The sequence below is a fragment of the Molossus molossus genome, unplaced genomic scaffold (assembly GCF_014108415.1).
Source record: "Molossus molossus isolate mMolMol1 unplaced genomic scaffold, mMolMol1.p scaffold_m16_p_11, whole genome shotgun sequence".
Lineage (NCBI taxonomy): Eukaryota > Metazoa > Chordata > Mammalia > Chiroptera > Molossidae > Molossus > Molossus molossus.
In genome coordinates, this window is record NW_023425346.1 from 41460997 (window position 1) to 41482285 (window position 21289).

The following is a 21289-nucleotide window of genomic DNA, read 5'->3' on the forward strand; positions in this document are numbered from 1 at the left end:
TAAAAATAACAAAGTGGAGAAAAACATCAATAGTATGCTATAATTCATCTACATACTTGCCTAATTCTTTAAATCAAAGGAAAAATCAAAACCTTTAAAAAAGTGTTGGCCAGTGTGGCTCAGTTGATTGTCACCCCGTGCACCGAAGGGTTGCTGGTTGTTTCCTGGTCAGGTCATAAGCCTGGATTATGGGCTCTGTCCCCGGTGGGGGGCATACAGGAAGTGGCCAATAGATGTGTCATTCTCACATCAATGTCTCTCTCTCCCTCTCCCTTCCTCTCTCTCTAAAAATCAAAAAATATATATGTATATTTATTTGCTCAGTGGTTAGAGCGTTGGCCTGCGGTCCAGAGAGACCCGGGTTTGGTTCCTACTAAGGGCACGTACCTTGGTTACGGTTTGTCCCTGGCCCTGGTTGGTCCTGTGGGTGGCAGCCACTCGATGTGTCCCTTTCATGTCGATGTTTCTCTCTCTAGCTCTCTCTTCCTCTCTCTCTCTCTCTCCCGCTCTATCTGAACAAAAAAATGGAAAAATGTCCTCAGGTGAAGATAAAAAAAAAAATCTTAAAAAAAAAAACCCTTAAAAATAATTATTTCCTATAAGGAGGAAGGGAAGGGGTAGTAAAGATAGAATAGTAGGAAGATTTCTCATTAAACTTGTTTTGTAGATGTGATTTTTGAACCATATAAAATCATTTACATAATTATAAAAAAATTTAATAAAAAAAACAATGCCATCAAAATGAAAGCTAAATAACATAAATGAACTTAATTGTATACGGGGTTGGTGGCATAACCATACACAGAAGAATATTCTGAGTGACATTTAACACAATTTTGAAAAGAACACAGAAAACAGTAATTTCAACAGTAATCTCTCATAGTATATACACTAAGAAAAAGAAATTTAAAGCAACAATAACAAAACAGGAATTTAAATTATCACAAACCAATATATATATATATATATATATATATATGTATGTATTAATTGGTGGTGTAATTTTGTTGCAAGCAGTCTGAGAAAAAAGTAACTAAGTTGGTGTTTTTTAAATTAATCTTTGGTATGGCACAAAAAAGAAACATATAAAATCACTGAGTTGAGCCCTGCCGGTGTGGCTCAGTGGTTGGGCATCAACCCATGCACCAAGAGGTTGTCTGTTCGATCCTCAGTAAGGGCATATGCCCAGGTTGTGGGCCAAATCCCCAGTGGGGGGCATGCAGGAGGCAGCCAATCAATGTTCTCTCTCAATGATGTTTCTATCTCTCTCTTCCTCTCCCTTCCTCTCTCTCTAAAATCAATAAAGAAAAAATATTTAAAAAAAAAATTGAGTTGTGCCGGACAGTGTGGCTCAGTGGTTGAGTGTCAACCCATGCACCAGGAGGTCGCTGGTTCGATTTCCAGTCAGGACACTTGCCCAGACTGTAGGCCTGATTCCCAGTGGGGAGCATGCAGGCAGTGGCCAATGTTCTCTCTCATCGATATTTCTATCTCTCTCTACCTCTCCTTTCCTCTTTCTCTAAAAATAAATAAAGAAAAAAAAAATGTTTTTAATCATTAAGTTGCATAAAAACACTGTGATCCTAAATTTGAATTGGGTATAACAGAATGAACACATTTTATATTTAAAAATACATTTTTCTTAATTTAGCCCACCGTAAATGCCTTAAAAAGAAAAAAAGAACCATTGCAGTTGTAAGAAGGGGACACCTAAGTACCCAGATTATGGTCTCTAAACACCATTTACCCCCGAAAAGAATTCCTTGAAGCAAAGGCTGAGTCCAGTTTTGGTGTAGAAGATGTCCAAAATAAGCCTAGAATACCCTATGATACCATTAAGAATGAAAACTATCAAAGATTATTGGGGTCATGTTAAAAGTCTTGAGAGCCAATTTGAAGAGGCTAACTTGAAGTGGCTCTCAATGGTCAAAGATGAATAACTACAATGGATTGAAACATAATAAATATATATATTAATATATAAGTTCATAATGAGACTTAAAGAATTTATTGTTCACTTCTGAAAGATACTAGGAAACGATCTTATTTTGAAAATTGCTAAATAAAGGAAACAAATTAAGAATTTATTCAACATTTCCTTTCAAATGTACCTTAGGGTACCTAATTTGAAATTGTATTTGTATGTTTGTATATATTATATGTAGTATATATGTACATATATGCATATATATACACATATATATCTTAAGATTTCAACATAAGATTACATTTAAAAAAAATAAGTTTAAAAATGTTACTGGTTTGTACTAACAGTTATTGTGATCAAGCATACAATTTTCCTGTGATTTTCAAAGCAGACAAAACAAAGAAGAAATATGATACCATTCTCCTTATCTAGTAACTAATAAACTTACCAACTCATTAAGATGAACTTAAAACATTAGAATAACATATCAGAGTTTTTAAAGTAATTTTTAGCAAATATATAGGCATCGTTTTTATGGTCTTTCCAATAGCAATCCTCCATAAAAACCAGAGGCAATAATAATTAAAATAATTAAATTGATTGAGGTAACTCACAAAGTCAGTCTTATAAGGCTGTGTAGATTATACACAGCACCACTCCATGGGCACCACACTGTGCTGAATCCAGATCATGCCAATTCCTAAAAGTCAAAAGTTAAAATTTCAGGAATTTTACAAGCTGGCTGTTAAACACAGTCATTACCATAAATAAATATTTTCAAATTTAAATAAATTATATCAAAAATAAACAAACATGCAAAACTCATCATACATTTTATTATGCTTTACTGTCATTTATTATGTCTTGAAGTTATTAATGTCCATTACAGTATATTGAAACAAAACTATACAGCAGTGTGCTATTGCCCATTTCTTCCCAACACTGTGACCAGTGATGTCATATTGGTAGCTTGAAAGACCGTGGTGGGAATGTTTACACAGTGGAAATTGATAAATACTACACATTAAGGCATAACTTAATGTTTTGTTGATAGTCTAGACTTTTTTAATCCTCACCCAAGGTCCTTTTTGCATTTATCTTCAGATAGAATGAGAGGGAAAGAGAGAGGAAGAGAGAGAGAGAAACATTGATGTGAGAGAGACACATCGACAGGCTGCCACCCACGTGACCCCAACTGGGGCTGGGGACAAAATGCAACCGAGGTATGTGCCCTTACTGGGAACCGAACCCAGGTCTCTCAGGACTTCAAGCCAAAGCTCTAACAGCTGAGCTGAACTGGCCAGGGCAAAAATCTTCCAATTTTTGAAAGCTATTAACAAATTAGCAAGTCACCCACATCAGTAATGAAAGACTGAAGTCATTTCATTTTCATCTTATTCATTTACTTAAACAAAATTATAAATGACCATTTATCTCAGAACTACATTTTTCAACAATTGCAACTATAGGTTGGCTACAGACAAGCTACAGATACAAGAGTTTGGTAAAAATCAGCTAAAGCATTCTGTGAGAATCAATTGGCTATAGGAATTTTACAATAAAGTTTGTATATTTTATTATTATTTGTAAAGTGTGTAGAGAAATAAATAAACAAATGTAAACACACACACACACACACCAGCACAACTCTGCTGTTGAAGAGGACCACAATCACTAGCTCTTGAAGAGTGCACAATCCAATTTAGAGATGTGAACAACCCAAAATATCTGGTACAATGTGATAAATACCCCAACAGAGGCATTCAAAGTAAAATGAGTGGTCACTTGAAAGACTGATTATTTTTTCTGGGTGGAGATGGGGGAAGGAGAATGCATATACTAATTTGTGAAAAAGTCCATGTCATAGTCGATTAGGCCTCATTTGCATTATAGTTTGTCCTGATATATTATTGTCAGCATTAAACTTTGTAAATAATTTAGCCTGGAAGGATAGTTTCAAGCTTTTCAAGGTACTGACACGCCATTTGAAAAAACCATTGGAAATCACAGAAATGGTCTTTTTCAGGGTCATGAAGAAATATTTTTTATGTCATATCTGATTTCAAAAATTCATATGACTACCTTCCCTCTTAATAGCAATCATCTTTCAAGATGGAAAACAAGAGTTTTAAAATCACTGCTCATTTATTTTTACAGCATTCTCAAAAATATACACTCAAGGTCTAAAATTAAATCAGAAGCACAATTTTCACTACTTTCTTTAAAAACTGAGTCAAGCCCTGGCCAGTGTGGCTCAGTTAGTTGGACATCGTCCTGTGCACTGAAATGTTTTCACTTCGATTCCCGGTCAGAGCACATGCCTGGATTGAGGGCTCGATCCCTGGTAGGGGGCGTGTAGGAGGAAGCCAACCGATGTCTCACTCTCACATCAATTTCCCTTTCTCTCTCACTCACCCTTCCTCTCTTTGTAAAAATCAATTAAAAAATATTAAAAACAAAACAATCAAGTCAAAGTCCATATTGTTTACAGTCAATTATGCTGTGGGCATAATGCAGTTTGAGAAAATGTACTCAAGTATCAATTGTTTAACTAGTATAATGATGTTGTTCCTTGTACTCAGTCAATACTGATTCCAACACACCTTTTCCAGAAAATTTTTAGTTCACATTATAATTACAAACCAAATTTTAAAAAAATTTCTTCCCCTTTAGCATGGATTTTTAGTGATTAAAAAAAAAATAACAACAAGAAGTTGACAAGTGTTCCTCATAAATGAACTATACATAGGTAAAACGTTTATTAGTACTCTTCACATAGGTTTTATCCAACTGAAAAGCCAAGTATCTATTAGCATGTACAGGTTAGAGTAACTGTACTTTCCTGTTGTATATCATTGATATTATTATAGAGTCCAAAGTATCACATTAAAGGAATTTTGCCAGCAGTTAATTTTGACTTCTCGCCAGATGTAATTATTTATTATTTTGCTGCTGTTTTAATAAACTTGGCAACTGTGTGGTTTTGCATCTGCTTTTGCTCTAAGGAGTGCAACACAATTAAATGGTTTTAGTGTCTTTTCCACCTAAGAAAAATAGTTTACCAAAAAAAGTCATTAGGTTTTACATAAGAGAGTAAATGACTTTAAAATATCCTTAGCCCACATAAATTCAAATTACTTTTTTATAAGCCCCCCCCCCCTCTTATCTATCTATATAACCTCTCTCTCTCTCTCCCATTCTTCACTGAGCGGCAATCCAAAAGACAGAGAAATTACCCTCTGAGAAGCAAAAACAAATGACAAAAATCACATGTAATCAAGGTCATATAAGACAGATCTTTAAAAATGGCAAAAAACAAATTTATAAACTGTGAGCTACCTAATATGGCTAAACTATATGAAGGAGGGAGACAATTCAGGTGGAGCTTTTGTGACAGCTTTTATTTGCAGCTTTTGTACTAGAGGAATTGGGTTCAGTTGAGATTTTCTGAGAGGTTCACCCTAACTACTCATGAAAGGAAACACATCTTATTTCCATAGGGAGTTAGTCCTTGGAAGTTAGATCATCCTCTTAGTTCAGGAGTTCTGACGCCTCCACTTTCTGCAGGAAATCATCCCTAATCCTTCACTTTTCACCTTTTCATCAAACCAAGAAAAATAACATTGTAAGGAGACCCTAGACATCTATTCCTGTAGTATTTTAGGTGTATTAATGATGAATCTCAAATTCATCATTAACCTTGAGATTAAGATCAACTTTTGGGGAGTAGATGTGGTGCTGGGTACCATACATACTATGCTTCATCAAATCTTCTGTTTATTCCTTTGGCTATCATTTGAAACATTTGACAGATTCTATCCTGTTTCTTATTTCTGATTACTGCTGATGAACGTTTTGTTTCTTTCTTCTGGTTGTGCAATTTTTACCATTTAAAAAAAAATGTTGTAGTTCATGTCATTAGGTATCAAGGAGGGAAATTCTGTAGCTTCCTTATACAATCTTTATATGGAATTCTTTTTTCTTAATTGAAAACAAGCTTAATTTAAAGCATATTAATTATTTTTAGATGATAATGACATAATAACAAAGCTTATAATCTAAAGAAATTTGTGTCTCTTAAGCCTAAAATCCTTTAATATATCCTTTAATTATTACACCATACCATGTCTTTTCTTTCATTTAGTTGTTTAATTGTTCCAGAAATAGTTATTGAACACCTATTATATTAGGTACTAGTCCAGGTGCTAGGGATAGAGCAGTGAAAAAATGACCTTCGTTAATATGGCTTACTTTCTTTTTTTTTTTAATCCTCACCCAAGGACATTTTTTGATTTATCTTCAGATAGGGGGAGGGGGGGACAATGGGAGGAAGAGAGAGAAAGAAACATCCACGTGAGGGAGACACATTGAGTGGATGCCACCCACACAACCCCAACTGGGGCCGGGGACAAACTGCAACCCAGGTACGTGCCCCTAGTGGGAACCGAACCTGGAACTCTCCAGTCCACGGGCCAACACTCTAACCACTGAGCCAAACCAGCCAGGGCAGGGCTTACTTTCTTGTGAGGAATGACAGGTAATAAACACATAAGGAAATACATAGTATATATCAGGATTAGCAAACTTTATCTATAAAGAGCCAAATAGTAAATATTTTAGGCTTTGTGGGCCACAAGTCTGGTGCATTTACTCAACTCTATTATTGTAGTGAAAATCCAGCAATAGGGCCCTGGCCAGTTTTGCTCAGTGGTTAGAGTGTCGGTCTGTGGACCAATGAGTTGCAGGTTCGATTCCAATCAAGGGCACATACCTCAGTTGCAGTTTGTCCTCAGCCCTGGTCGGGTCATGTGGGAGGCAACTGGTCAATGAGTTCCTCTCATATGGATGTTTTTCATTCTCTCCCCCCCCCCCCTTCCTACCTTCCTTTCTTCCTCCCTCCCTCTCTATCTGATGATAAATGGAAAAATATCCTTGGGTGAGGATTTAAAAAAAAAAGAAAACAGCAATAGGTAATATGTAAAAAAAAAAAAAAAAAGGGCATGGCTGTGTTCTAAGAAACGTTTATACACAAAAGCAGGTGGTAAGATTTAGCCCACTGGTCATAGTTTGCAGACTCCTGTTACATATGATTGTGACAAGTATTAAGAGAACAACTGTAGAAAAGATGTACAATAAGTTCTAGAAACAGTGAAAAAGGGCCTCACTGATAAGATATTTGAGCAAACAATATTTGACAAAGGTGGCAAGAGCATACAATGGAGTAAAGACAGCCTCTTTAATAAATGATGTTGGAAAAATTGGACCACCAACGTATACCATACACAAGAATGAACTCAAAATAGATAAAAGACTTAAATGTGATTTGTGAATCCATAAAAGTCCTAGAAGAAAATGTAAGCAACAAAATTTCAGACATCACATGCAGCAGAATTTTCACTGATACAATGCCTAAGGTAAGAGAAACAAAGGAAAATATTAATACATCGGACTACATCAAACTAAAAAGCTTCTGTACAGCTTTCTGTACAACCATCAAAATGGAAAGGGAACTCACTCTATGGGAGAGCATAATTGCCAACAATACATCAGGTAAGGGGTTAATTTCCAAATTATACAGAGTACTCATACAACTCAACAAAAGGAAGACAAAGAACCCAATTAAAAAATGGGCAGAGGACCTAAAAAGAAACCTCTCCAAACAGGACATACAAATAGCCAAGAGACATATGAAAAAATGCTCAATGTCACTAATCATCAGAGAGACGCAAATTAAAACAAGTATGAGGTATCACCTCACACCTGCCAGAATGGCCGCCATCAACAAATCATCAAACAACAAGTGTTGGCGAAGGTGTGGAGAAAAGGGGACTCTAGTACATTGCTGGTGGGAATGCAGACTGGTACAGCCACTATAGAAAACAATATGGAGTTACCTCAAAAAATTAAAAATCGAACTGCCATTTGACCAAATGTTCCCATTTCTAGGAATATATTCTAAGAAGCCTGAAAAACAAATCAGAAAGAATATATGTACCCCTATGTTCGTAGCAGCATTATTTACAATTGCTAAGATCTGGAAACAGCCCAAGTGTCCACTAGTAGGTGAGTGGATAAAAAAGCTGACCTGGAGAGAATTATCCTAAGTGAAACAAGCCAGTTAGAGAAAGATAAGTGTCACATGATCTCACTTATTTGTGGAATATAATGAACACAACAAACTGTTGAACAAAATAAACCCGGAGACATAGAAGTAGGGTACAGACTGACAAACCTCAGGGGGTGGGGGGGTGGGAGGGAAGAGATAAACCACAGAACTTATATGCATGTATGCATAACCAATGGACATAGACAACAAAACTGGGGATGGGGCGGGGAAAGGGGATTGAGAGGAGGGTGTGGATGAAGGGAAAAGGAGAAACATCTGTAACAAAAATAAATTAATAAAAATAATTTAAAAAAATAGACCTAGAGACAAAGAAGTAGGGTTCATACTGACAAACTTTTAGAAAAGGAGAGGCGGAGGGAGGAGATAAACCAAAGAACGTATGCATATAAGCATAACCAATGGACATAGACAACAAAGCTGGGGGTGGGAAGGAGAGGAGGGTGTCAATGGGGAAAAAACAAGAAACATCTGTAACAAAAATAAATTAATTTTAAAAAATTTAAAAATACACACTCAAATGATGGCAGCATAGGTAAACGCCGTATCGCCTCCTCCCACAACCACATCAAAATTACAACAAAATGCCCTGGCCGGGTTGCTCAGCGGTTAGAGAGCCAGCCTGCAGTCCAGAGAGACCCTGGTTCGGTTCCCGCTAAGGGCGCGTACCTCGGTTGCAGTTTGTCCCTGGCCCTGGTTGGGTTGTGCGGGTGGCAGCCACTCGATGTGTCCCTTTCACGTCGATGTTTCTCTCTCTCTCTTCCTCTCTCTCCCTCCCCTCTATCTGAACAAAAAATGGAAAGAAAAAAAATTCCTCAAGTGAGGATTAAAAAAAACAAAACAAAACTATAACACAACCATCATTCACAACCACCTGACATTTAGCTAAATGGAAGTCCTACAACTATGAAATTTAAAGAACAGTCCCACCAAGACTGGTAGGAGGGGTGGAGCTGCAGATGGGCTGGTCCCATACTCACATGTGGTGGATTAAAATCAAGAGGGACACCTTGGCTGGGAAGGTCCTCCCTAAGGAGTGAGGGGTCCCCGTCCCACACTAGGCACCTAGCTCAGGGTTCCAGTGCCAAAAGGAGAAGTCCCTATCACTTCTGGCTAGAAAAACCAGTGGGAACTGAGGCTGAGGGAGGCTGCAGCTGTGGGAACCCCACACAGCTCCTCTTAAAGGGCCCGCGCACGGACTTACTAGGACTTGCTCCCTCTAAGCTCAGAGGCGAGGCAGCTTGAGAGGAACCAGAGACATACAGGGAAGAGCTGAGCTGTTTGGCTTTAAGATGAGAGCTGGAGAAGAGGTTTACTCCTGGACAGACTTGCTGGCAGAGGCTGATGCTGCTTTGGTTGCTTTGGTGAGCCCTTACCTGGGGTGGAAGAGAGCCGCCATTATCTGGGACTCCAGCAACCTGGCTCACACTGTTTGCCCCACCCTGGTGACTTCCTGAGGCCCCACCCCACCCAACTTTCAGGCCCACCCAAGCTGTTTTCAGAGGCTTTACCATAGGATTGGCCTTCAGAGTTTCCTAAAATCTCTTAAACAAGCAGCATCTGGTTTCAGCAAGCCCCATACCTCTCATTAAGTGGCCCCAGGCCAAGCACTAGAAGCAGCCAGCCTTGATCCACAACTTGGCTTTTCCTGGGCACCTCCAAGCCCAGCACAAGAAGCAGCCATCTGAAGATCACTCTGGAACTTATGCTGGGTGGCCCCAGAGAAATCACAGGCAGTGGCTGACCTTGCCCCCAGAGCAAGCACACCCAGTGGACAGCTTCAGACCACATCAAAACACCACCACCCAACCACCTCCACAAGTGACACACTCAGTGAGTGAACTCAGTTGGTACCGGAGCCCTGATGAAGTAAGTCTTGCTCTGTGTGGTGGGCCCTTGCACAACTGATCCTCCAAGGTAGTCAGAGGCCAGTGGTCAGTGGGCACAGCCAGTCCTTGCAGCTGACCAGCCTGAGTAGATCCCCCCACTGATGTGCCAACAGCAATCAAGACTCAAATAAAATAGAAGGGTGTACAGTCCACACTGGGGGTGCACCTCAACGGCCCAGCTGGGGTGATCAGGGAGGCTGTGCCACTGGATCCTACAGGACACCTACAACAATAGACCACCCTATGAAGCCTAGGAGACATAGCAACTCTACCTAATACATAGAAACAATCACAGGGAAGCAGCCAAAATGAACAGACAAAGAAACATGTCCCAAATGAAAGAAAAGAACAAAACTACAGGAAAAGAAATAAACAAAATGGAGATAAGCAATCAATCAGACACAGAGTTCCAAACACTGGTTATAAGGTTGCTCAAGGAACTTGGTGAGACATTCAAGGAACTTAGTGAGACCTTCAAGGAACTTAAGGAGACCTCCAAGGAATTTAGTGAGAACATCAACAACATAAAAAAGGACCAGTCAGAAACGAAGGATGCACTAACTGAAATAGAGAATAATTTACAGTGAATCAGTAGTAGAGTAGGTAAAGCCAAGAAGCAAACCATTGATTTGGAATATAAGGAAGCAAAATACACCCAATCAGAACAGCAAAAAGAAAAAAGAATTTAAAAAAATGAGGATAGTGTAAGGAGCCTCTGGGACAACTTCACGCCTGCCAACATTTGCATCATAGGGGTGCCGGAAGGAGATGAGAGAGAACAAGAATTGAAAACGTATTCAAAACAATAATGACAGAAAACTTCCCTAACTTGGTGAAGGAAACAGACATACAAGTCCAGGAAGCACAGTGAGCCCCAAACAAGATGAACCCCAAGAGGCCCACACCAAGACATATCATCATCAAAATGCAAAAGGTTCAAGACAAAGAGAGAGCCCTGGCCGGTTTGGCTCAGCGGTTAGAGCGTCGGCCTGCGGTCTGGAGAGACCCGGGTTCGGTTCCCGCTAAGGACACGTACCTGGGTTACAGTTTGTCCCCTGCCCTGGTTGGATCGTGTGGGTGGCAACCACTCGATGTGTCCCTTTCACATCGATATTTCTCTCTCTCTCTCTCTCTTTCTCTCTCTCCGTCCCACTCTATCTGAACAAAATATGGAAAAATGTCGTTGGGTGAGGATAAACCAACCAACCAACAAACAAACAAAAAACAAAGAGAGAATCTTAAAAGCAGCAAGAGAAAAGCAGTTAGTTACCTACAAGGGAGTTCCCATAAGACTGTCAGCTGATTTCTGAAAAGAAACTGCAGGCCAGAAGGGAGTGGCAAGAAATATTCAGAGTGATGAAAAGCAAGAACCTACAACCAAGATTACTCTATCCTGCAAAGGCATCATTTAGAATGGATGGACATATCAAGAGTTTTCTAGACAAGAGAAAGCTAAAGGAGTTCATAACCACCAAACCTGAAATGTTGAAGGGTCTTCTTGAAGAAAAAGAGAAAAAATATGAACAAACAAAATGGCAATAAATACATATCTATCAACAATTGAATCTACAAACAAAATGAACAGGCAGAACAGAAACATTCTCATAGATACAGAGAACATTTTGTTGGTTACCAGATGGGAGGGAGTTTGGGGGAATGGGTGAAAAAGGTGAAGGGATTAAGAAGTACAAATTGATTGACTGACAGACCTCAAAGGAAAGGGGTGGGGTGGGAGGAAATAAACCAAAGAACTTATATGCATAACCAATGGACACAGACAACAGTGTGGGGAAAGACTGGAGGGAGGCGGAAGCAGGGAGGAGGGGGTCAATAGCGGAAAAAGGGGGAACAGCTGTAATATAGTCAATAATAAAGATACGTTAAAAAAAAATAAAATAGCCCTGGCCGGTTTGGCTCAGCGGTTAGAGCGTCAGCCTGTGGTCCACAGAGACCCGGGTTCGGTTCCCGCTAAGGGCATGTACCTTGGCTGCAGTTTGTCCCTGGCCCTGGTTGGGTCGTGTGGGTGGCGGCCACACGATGTGTCCCTTTCACATCGATGTTTCTCTCTCTTCCTCTCTCTCCTTCCCGCTCTATCTGAGTAAAAAATGGAAAAATGTCCTCGGGTGAGGATAAAAAAATAAAAAAATAAAAAATAAAATAATAAAGTCTTCCTAGGCCCTGGTCCTGTAGCTCAGTTGGTTAGAGCATTGACCTGATACGCCAAGGCTGCAGGTTCAATTCCTGGTGACAAAGAATCAATGAATGAATGCATAGATAAGTGGAACAACAAATGGATGTTTCTCTCTCTCTCTCTAAAAAAAAAGGTCTTTCTAGTGTTTAAATATGAAATTGTTGCTCACATTGTAAGATATAAAATGTAAAATCCCTATGTTTTTGTACACCTAAAACTAATATAATATTGTATGCCAACTACTCTTTATTTTCAAAATAAAATAAGTATAAATGGTTGACATCACCAAAGAGTGACTTAGAAGTTAGAGATATGGCCGTGGCTGGGTAGTTCAGTTGAGAGCATTATCCCAATACACCAAGGTTGTGGGTTTGATCCCCAGTCAGAGCACATACAAAATTCAACCAAGGAATGCATGAATGAGTAGAACAACAGACTGATTTCTCTCTCTCTCTCTCTCTCAATTTAAAAAGAACTTAGAGATATGAGAAAAACAAATCAGGAAAAGAAATTAAGCAGTGACCAGTGAAATGAATGAAAAAAAAGAGTAATGTTCTAAAAAATAAAACATGCTCAAGAAGGATATAGTGATGATGAATTGTTTCAGCTGCCATTGATAAGCTACATTACAAATTGACAACTGGATTTATCACATAGACATCACAGCTCTTTTATTGAAGTGGTTGAAGAGAGTAAAAAAAAAAATCATCTTTTAATTAATGAATATGTCTTATTAAAGTTTTTTTTCTGTAGAGGTTTGGGAAATATATATTTTCTGAGGCCTTAAAAATCTGAAAATATTTTTATGTTCCTTTCATACATGAAAGACAAATCAGTTAAGCACAAATTTTTTAAAAAATGTTTTTTATTGATTGCTTTTTAGAGAGAGAGACATGTGTTGCCCCACCCATTCATGCAATCCCTGGTTGATTGTTGATTCTTGTATGTCCCCTGGCCAGCGATCTATCATGTTCAGTTGATTAGAGTGTCGTCCCAATATGCCAATGTTGCAGGTTCAATCTCCAGTCAGGGCACATACGAGATATAAGAATCAACCAGTGAATGCATAAATTAGTGGGGCAACACATCAATGTTTCTCTCTCCCTTTCTCTTCCTTCTCCTCTCTCTCTAACATCAATCAAGAATAGCATTTGTTTGCAGCTTAATAGATCTATGGTCCTGTCCTGCAGAAACCAAGAAATCCCACAGACATCGTTTATTCCATCCTGCTTTCTCTGGCCCTTCTAATTCAAATTGACAGAGTTCCTGCTGATAAAATCACAACTCTAATTCCTGGCTTCTGTTAAAATGACTGATTAAACCCATGAGTTAAACCCATGATCTCTTTATCAATTGTTTGTTCAGCCACAACCTTACTGTTCCTTTCAGAACAAGGTTTTCATTTTTTACAATACGGATAGGCTAAAACTTTTTCAAATCTTCTAATTTTGGCTCCTTTTTGTTTAACAATTCTATCTTCAAATCATCACTCTCCTATCACATTTTACAAGCAATAAGGACTCAAGCTACACCTTTAGTACTTTGCTTAGAAATCTGTTAAATACCCAATTTCATTACTCACAAGTTCTATCTTCCACAATACCTAGAACACAATTCAGCCAAGTTCATGCAATTGTATAACAAGGATGGCCTTTCCTTCAATTTCCAATAATCTGTTCCTCATTTCTATCAGAGGGCTTATCTGAATGGTTTTTAATGGCCATTTTTCTAACAACATCCTGTTCATGAGTATTTATGTATTCTTTAAGATGGAAGCTTTCTCTTCATCTCAACTTTTTTCTTTCTGAGCTTTCACCAGCATGGCCTTTAAAATCCATATTTCTAGCATGCACTTCAAAACTCTTTTGGCCTCTACAAATTACTCAGTTCTAAAGCTACTTCCACATTTGTAGGTACTTGATAAGCAGGCATCCCACTTCTCCAGAGATCTCCAGAGACATAGAACTAGCAGGATATGTATAGGAAGCCATTTATACCCTGCCAGTGTGACTCAGTTGGTTGGGTGTTGTCCATGCCTCAAAAGGTTCCTATTTCTATTCCTGCTCAGGGCACACGTCCAGGTTGCAGGTTTGATCCCCGGTCGGGGTGCACATGGGAGGCAATGAATCAATACTTTGCTCTCATATCAATGTTTCTCTCTCCCTCTCCCTTCCTCTGTCTCAAAAAATAAATTTTAAAATCTTAAAAAAAATAAAACCATTTATTATAAGAAATTAACCCATGCAATTATGTATGGAGGCTAAGAAGTCTCATGATCTGCAGGGGGCAAGCTAGAGACCCAGGAGCACTGATAGTGTACTTCCAGACTGAATCCAAAGGCCTAAGAACCAGACCAGTCCATGGTGTAAGTTTTCCGTCCAAAAGCTACTGGGATCAAGATACTAGAAATGATGAAGGCAGGAAAAGACTTGTCCTAGCTCATCAGTCAAACAGGAGTAGATTCCTGGGTTAGTTTTGTTGTTCTATTTGGGCCTTCAATTGGATAAGGGCCACACATATTAGGGAGGCGATCTGTTTTACTTAGTCTTTTGATTCAAATGTTAATCTCATCCTAAAAACCTTCATAAAAATACTGAGAATAATGTTTCACCAAATATCTGGTTCTGTCAAGATGACATAAAACTAACCATAGCAGTCAGCCAATTACCTCTTCTTTTGATGATTCATTTTGGGAAAATATCATGGGGATTGATCACTGGAAGGCAAAGAGACAACACAACTACATGCTTTGCTCTCTGAACATGAACTGAGTATCAGCTGCACAGTGAAAAATCATCAGCAGGTTTGGAGAAAAGCAGTATAACTGATCACTTACCATGATGTGCATCTGTCATAATAAACATATCCATCATTCTCCAAGTTTCCTCATGCTTTGTAATACCTCCCTCCCACTCTTCCATGTTACTCAGCTCTGTGATCCCAGGCAACCACTGATTTGCTTTCAATCACAATCAATTACTTTGCATTTTCTAGAATTTTACATAAATGGAACCATGCAGTATGTAATCTTTTTTGTCTGGCTTCTTCAATTCAGTGTAGTTATTTTGAGATCCATCAGTTTTGTTTCATGTATCAATTATTCATTCTCTTTATTGCTCAGTTGTATTCCAGATTTTATTTATCTATTAATGAGTTGATTGATAATTGGATTGTAATAGTCACTTTTTTGGCTATTACAAATAATGCTGTTTAAAATGCTTACCTACAAAATTTTATATGTAGGTATGTTACCACTTTTTATTTTCAAACTTCTTTTGAGTGTATACCAGGGAAGGGAATGGCTAAATATTACAAAATAAAGTTTTTTTAAAAACTGCTAAACTATTTGCCAAAATGACTATGCTACTTGATATTCTCACCAACGGTGAATAAATGCTCCAGATCTTCTATACTCTAGCCCAATCTTGGTGTATATTTTTTCAATATTAGTCATTGTAAGAAATGTATAGTGGTGTCTGTTAGTTTGCATTTCCCTATGACTAATGATGGTGTGTATTTTTTCATATGTTGTTCACCATCCTTATATCTTCTTTGGTGAAGTATTTGTTCAAATTGTCAATTTTTAAAAATTGGGTGTTAAGTTTTCTTATTACTGAGTTTTGAGTTATTTAAAGATTCTAGAAACAAATCCATTTATCAAATATGATTTGCAATTACTTTATCCTAGACTGTGGTTGGTCTTTTCATTACCTTAAGAGTACATTTGGAAGAGTAGAGTTTATGTTTCAAATTGATGAAAGCTGATTTGTCAATTTTTAGTTTAATAGATCCAGATTTTAGAAATTGTTGTGGAAAATCATTAAAATTTTCTCCTTTTCTTATGTTTCCCTCTATACATTTTATAGTTGAGGATTTACATTTAAGTCTATGATCCATTTTGAGTGAGTTTTTACATATAATGCAAAGTGTGGATAAAAATTTATTTTGGTATATGGATTTTCAATTTTTCTTTTCTATTAAAAATATCCTTTTCCCATTAAATTAACTTTGCACCTTTATTTTTTTTAAAAAACTTGTCTTTCAGCTTTTGTACACCTACAAAAGACTCAATTTCATATGTAAAGATTTTTGCTGGGTACAGAATTCTAGGTTGATAGTTTTTCTCTAAGGATTTTAAAAATGTCAGTCTGTGGTCTTCTTACTTATATTGTTTCCTATGATAAATCTGTTAGAATTCTTATATGTTTTGCTCAGTAGGGCATCCATCTCTCTTTTATTATAATACCTATTCTTTTTAAAAATTTCATTTATTTTTGAGAGAGAAAGAGAGATTAGTTTTTTCACTTATTAATGCACCCATTGGCTGACTCTTGTATGTATCCTGACAGGGGCAACCTTGGCATATTGGGACGACACTCTAACCAGTGGAGCTACCTGGCCAGGGCTCTATCCCTTTTTCTTAAACTACTTTCAAGACTTCCTCTCTATCACTAGTTTTGAACAATTTCATGATGACCTATCTTGATGTAGTCCCCCCCCCCCTTTTTATTTATTTTAGAGAGAGGAAGTGAGAGGGAGAGATAGAAGCATGGATGAAAACATCATCAATTGGCCATCTCCAGCATGCTCCCCACTGGGGATCTGGCCCACAACCAGGGCATGTGTCCTGATTGGGAATCGAATCGGTGACCTCTTTGTGCCTGGGTTGATGCTGAACCAGTGAGCCACATCAGCTGGACTTGTAGTTTTCTTCATGTCACTTGGTTTTAAGCTTCATTGAGTTTCTTGAATTTTGGGGTTTATAACTTTCATTAACTTCAGGAAAATTTCAGCCATTGTTTCTTCAAATATTTTTTCCTGCCATCTTTCTTTAGAGAAGTCCAGCTACAAATATATTAGGCTACCTGCCTTAAGTTGTCCTACAGCTCAATGTTTTGCTATTCATTTGTTAAAAATTCATTTTCCTCTTTGTGATTCACTGAAACTTTCTAAATGTGTCCTCATGTTCATTAATCATTTCTTCTGCAACATATGATCTGCTATTAATTCCATCTAGTGTGCTTTTCTCTCTCTCTCTTAATTTTTTTTTTTGGTTAATTCTCACTCAAGGATATTTTCCCATTGATTTTTTAGATAGAGTGGAAGGGAGGGAACGAGGGAAAGAGAGAGAGAGAAACATCACTGTGAGAGAGACACATCAATTGGTTGCCTCCCAAACAATCCCAACCGGGATCAGTGTTCTAACCTGCAACCAGGTACATGTCCTTGACTGGGAATCAAACCCAAGACCCTTCAGTCCATGAGCTAATGCTCTAACCGCTGAGTCAAACCAGCCAGGGCTACTGTGCTTTTCTTATGAGATATTAAAATTATCAGCACTAGAGGCTCATTTTGGGTCTTTTCTATATCTTCCATTTTTCTAAAAAAGATTTATCATTTTCATGTTCAATCTTTCCTCTAACTTTGTTTTATAAATGGAATACTCTTATAATAACTTTTTATATCCTTATCTACTTCTACCATCTATATTAATCATGAAAGAGTTGCAGATAACTGATTTATTTCCTCATTATTGGTCATATTTTCTTGCTTTGTGGCATGCCTAGTAATGTTCTATTGGGTGTAGTAATTTCTAAATTTTACTTTGTTAGGTGCTGGACATTTTTGTTTTACCATAAATATTCTAAGTCCCTTCCCCCCTCCACCCCGCCCCCCAGCATGCAATTTAGTTTCTTGGAAACAGTCTGATACTTTCAGGTCTTCTTTTAAGATCTGTTCAACACATTAGCATTTAAGTTTAAGGCTAAGTATTCCACATTCCTAAGAAAAGATTTAGAACTGTACTCAATGTCCTATGAATTCTGAGGTTTTTCTGGTCTGGAAGATGGGAACAGGGACTATTCTTATCAATGTGAGAACTCTGTACACTTTTTTTTTTTAATCTTCACCCGAGGATATTTTTACATTTATCTTCAGACAGAGTGGGAGGAAGAGAAAGAGAGAAAGAGAGAGAGAGAAACATCGATGTGAGAGAGGCACACCTGCACAACCTCAACCAAGGTAGGTACATGCCCTTAGTTGGAATCGAACCCAGGACTTCTTGGTCCATGGGTTGGTGCTCTAACCACTAAGCAACTGGCCAGGGCAGAACTCTGTACACTCTACTCTTCTAACCCTTTGCGATGCTGCCCCCCTCCCCCAAGCCTCAGGAAGTTTCTTCTTATGAATATACTAATCAATAAGATCTTTAGAGGGATCCACTGCAAATTTCTTGTAGTAGCTCTCTTCACTTCAGTAATTTACCTTGTGAATTCTTGTCACTTTTACTTATCATCACAGACTTTCATAATATTTTCTCAACTCAAGGAGTCTCTAAGCTCTACATCCATTGTCCTGTCCTGTGACAGAGCCTGGAAAGTCTCTCAATGTAGCAAGCTGAGGCAATGGTAGGGTTCATCTTGTTTGATTCCTGTCTTCCCAGAGAACACTGCCCCCCCCTTTTTTTAAACTCATCTTTATTGTTGAATGTATTACAGATGTTCCGCCCATTGTTTTCCCCATTGTCCTCCTCCTGCCTTTCCCACACTACTGTTGGTGTCCATTGGTTATGTATATATGCATAGAAATTCTTTGGTTTATCTCATCCTGCCCTCCCTCCCCCCTTCCCCTTGAGGTTCCTCAGCCTAACACCAATTTGTATTTCTTAATTCCTTAATCTTTTTCACCCATCCCCCCAGCTCCCACCCATCTGGTAAGCAACAAAATGTTCTGTATCTATAAGCCTGTTCTGTTCTGCTTGCTCATTTTGTTTGTAGATTTAATTGTTGATAGATATGTATTAACTGTCATTTTATTTTCTTATTTTTGTTTTTCTCCTTCAAGAAGACCCTTAAACATTTCATAGAATACTGGTTTGGTGGTGATGAACTCCTTTAGCTTTTTCTTGTCTGGGAAACTCTTGATATGTCCATCCATTCTAAATGATAGTTTTGCAGGATAGAGTAATCTTGGTTGTAGATTGTTGCTTTTCATCACCTTGAATATCTCTTGTCACTCCTTTCTAGCCTGCAAAGTTTCTTTTGAGAAATCAGCTGACAGTCTTATGGGAGCTCCTTTGTAGAACTGCTTTTCTCTTGCTGCTTTTAAGATTCTCTCTTTGCAGTGGACATGGACAACAAAGGTGGGGACAGGGTGGGGAGGGCGGGGGAGGAGGGAATCAGTGGGGGGAAAAGGAGAAACATCTGTAACAAAAATATATTAATTTTAAAAAAAAGAAAAAGATTCTCTCTTTGTCTTTAACCTTTGGCATTTTTTTTTCTTTATCCTCACCTGAGGACATTTATCGATATTTTGTTCAGATAGCGTGGGAGGGAGGGAAGGAGAGAAAAACATCAACGTGAAAAGGACATGTCACGTGGCTGCCACCCACACGACCCAACCAGGGCCAAGGACAAACTGCAACCCAGGTACGTGCCCTTAGCGGGAACTGAACCCGGGTCTCTCCAGACCGCAGGCCGACGCTCTAACCGCTGAGCCAAACCGGCCAGGGCTCTCTCTTTGTCTTGAACCTTTTGCATTCTGATGATGATATGTCTTGGTGTGGGCCTCTTGGGGTTCATCTTGTTTGGGGCTCACTGTGCTTCCTGGACTTGTATGTCTGTTTCCTTCACCAAGTTAGGGAAGTTTTCTGTCATTATTGTTTTGAATGTTTTCAATTCTTGTTCTCTCTCATCTCCTTCCGGCACCCCTATGATGCAAATGTTGGCAGGCGTGAAGTTGTCCCAGAGGCTCCTTACACTACCCTCATCTTTTTAAATTCTTTTTTCTTTTTGCTGTTCTGATTGGGTGTATTTTGCTTCCTTATATTCCAAATCAATGGTTTGCTTCTTGGCTTTACCTACTCTACTATTGATTCACTGTAAATTATTCTCTATTTCAGTTAGTGCATCCTTCATTTCTGACTGGTCCTTTTTTTTTTAATCCTCACCCGAGGACATTTTTCCATTTTTTGTTCAGATAGAGCGGGAGGGAGAGAGAGGAAGAGAGAGAGAGAAACGTCGATATGAAAGGGACACATCGAGTGGCTGCCCCCCGCACGACCAACCAGGGCCGGGGACAAACTGCAACCGAGGTACATGCCCTTAGCAGGAACCGAACCCGGGTCTCTCTGTACCGCAGGCTGACGCTCCAACTGCTGAGCCAAACCAGCCAGGGCCTGACTGGTCCTTTTTTATGTTGTTGATGTTCTCACTAAGTTCCTTGGAGGTCTCCTTAAGTTCCTTGAAGGTCTCACTAAGTTCCTTGAATGTCTCACCAATTTCCTTGAGCAACCTTATAACCAGTGTTTGGAACTCTGTGTCTGATTGATTGCTTATCTCCATTTTGTTTATTTCTTTTCCTGTAGTTTTGTTCTTTTCTTTCATTTGGGACATGTTTCTTTGTCTGTTCATTTTGGCTGCTTCCCTGTGATTGTTTCTATGTATTAGGTAGAGTTGCTATGTCTCCTAGGCTTCATAGGGTGGCCTATTGTTGTAGGTGTCCTGTAGGATCCAGTGGCACAGCCTCCCTGATCACCCCAGCTGGGCCGTTGAGGTGCACCCCCAGTGTGGACTGTGCACCCTTCTGTTGTATTTGAGTCTTGATTGCTGTTGGCACATCAGTGGGGGGATCTACTCAGGCTGGTCAGCTGCAAGGACTGGCTGTGCCCACTGACCACTGGCCTCTGACTACCTTGGAGGATCTGCTGTGTAGGGGCCCACCACACAGAGCAAGACTTACTTCATCAGGGCTCCGGTACCAACTGAGTTCACTCACTGAGTGTGTCACTTGTGGAGGTGGTTGGGTAGTAGTGCTTCGATGTGGTCGGAAGCGGATCAGTGGGTGTGCTCGCTCTGGGGCTAGGTCAGCCACTGCCTGTGATCTCTCTGGGGCCACCCAGCATAAGCTCCAGAGTGATCTTCAGATGGCTGCTTCTTGTGCTGGGCTTGGAGGTGCCCAGGAAAAGCCAAGTTGTGGACCAAGTCTGGCTGCTTCTAGTGCCATGCCCAGGGCCACTTAATGAGAAGTCCCAGGTATGGGGCTTGCTGAGATCAGATGCTACTTGTTTGAGAGATTTTAGGAAACTCTGAAGCAGGATCCAAGACAGGCCCATCCTATGGTAAAGCCTCTGAAAATGGCTTGGGTGTGCGCAAAAGTGG

The 21289-nt window shown here is 39.1% G+C and overlaps 1 protein-coding gene across 15 annotated transcripts in view; it reads right to left on the reverse strand.

The window, feature by feature from the left end:
• BAZ2B (bromodomain adjacent to zinc finger domain 2B) overlaps positions 1-21289 on the reverse strand; it is a 373027-nt gene that overhangs the window by 290424 nt on the left and 61314 nt on the right. For all 15 annotated transcript variants that reach the window (XM_036254456.1, XM_036254458.1, XM_036254457.1 and 12 more), the window contains exon 3: positions 2542-2627. The gene's annotated coding sequence lies outside the window, so the exon portion shown is untranslated. The remainder of the gene's footprint in view (positions 1-2541; positions 2628-21289) is intronic.